Here is a 1,717-nt window from a genome sequence, read left to right as displayed (position 1 = left end):
AATTAGTCAAGTTTTCAGACCTGCATGTCAGCCCTCCTGAATTTAAAAATAAAACAAAACACAAGACAATGACATTTTGTTCCAACACCCAGCCCTGAGCTTCCTGTTTTCAGCCTGGTCCTGGTTTTTAGGCCTTTGAGCTCTGATTCCCTGGCTTTGACCCTGGTGCTGGCTAAGGACTTTGAAACTTTTTGCTACATCTGATGTTGTCCTGACTTCTGTCAACCTAATCCCTGCCACCCCCACCCCATGTCAGCTTTGATCTCTGCAGGCAAAGGCCTGGGCCTGATTACATTGTATGCTAGTGATTCTGTCATCCCTAGGCTGAGAGCTCCTGGAGAAAGGAGTTTGATCATATTTAGCTGTAACTCCTGATAGCAAGGAGAGTAGAGAGAAATTCCTGGACCAAGGAGCAGGGACTTACAGTCTAGGGAGGGACCAAAGCAGGTAGCACTGGCCCCTGTGGAGGAGCAAGGGCAGCGGGCACATGGGGCTCCCCTGAGTCCCTGCCCAGGTGATTGATGGGTTGTTGTCCAAGTTCAGGTGCTTTTGGTGCAAGTAACAGAAGCCAAGATCTGCAAACTCTGGCTAGCAAGAAAAGGGTGATACCCACATGTCCATCAGTAGACAGCTGGATAAACAAAATGTGGCAGATACAGACAATGGAATGTTAGTCAGCCTAATGCCTAATAGGAATGACGTTCTGAACAGGTTACAACTTGCGTGGACCTTGATGACACTATGCTAGTGAAATAAGCCAGTCACAAAAGGACAAATGCTATGTGATTCCACTTACATGAAATTGCTAGAACTGTCAAATTCATAGTGACAGAAAGAAGAATACTGGGTACCATAGGCTGGGGGAGGAGAGAATGGTGAGTTAGCATCTAATGGGTACAAAGTCTCAGGTTGAGAAAATGAAAAAAGTCTATAGATGGATAGTGGTGATGTTTGCATAACAATATGAATGTACTGGATTGTACACTTAAAATGTTTTAAATGGTAAATTATATATATATATATATATATATGTATATATAAAGTATATATATATATGTATATATAAAGTATATATATACATAAATATTTATTTTATATTTATATTTTTAGAGTCATCCAGCCTGGAGTACAGTGCAGCCTCAACCTCCTGGGCTCAAGCAATCCTCCCACCTCAGCCTCCTGAGTACCTAGGACCACAGGCACACACCACCATGCCTGGCTAATCTTTTTTTGTTTTATTTTTTGTAGAGATAAAAAACACATAAGATATCACCATGTTGCCCAGGCTGATCTTAAACTCCTGGACTCAAGTGATCCTCCTGCCTCAGCCTCCCAAAGTGCCGAGTTTATAGGCATGAGCCACTGTGCCTGGCCTTGTTAATGTGTGTATACGTACACACACACACACACACACACACACACACACACACACACACGCACACATTTTTTGAGACAGGGTCTCACTTTGTCACCAGGCTGGAGTGCAGTGGCACGATCTCAGCTCACTGTAACCTCTGCCTCCCCAGCCTAAGTGATCCTCTTGCCACAGCCTCCTGAGCAGCTGGGACCATAGGCACAGGCCACCATGCTTGGCTAATTTTTTTTTTTTTTTTTTTTTTTTTTGTATGTGTATGTGTGCTCGTTCCTGTCTATTCTCATTACCTCTGGAGAAGCCACGTGATGTGAAAAAAGAACAGCAGTTCCCTGGGGCTTGCTT

This window comes from Cebus imitator, unplaced genomic scaffold (genome assembly GCF_001604975.1).
Source record: "Cebus imitator isolate Cc_AM_T3 unplaced genomic scaffold, Cebus_imitator-1.0 Scaffold85, whole genome shotgun sequence".
Lineage (NCBI taxonomy): Eukaryota > Metazoa > Chordata > Mammalia > Primates > Cebidae > Cebus > Cebus imitator.
Note: the sequence above shows the minus strand (reverse complement) of the source record.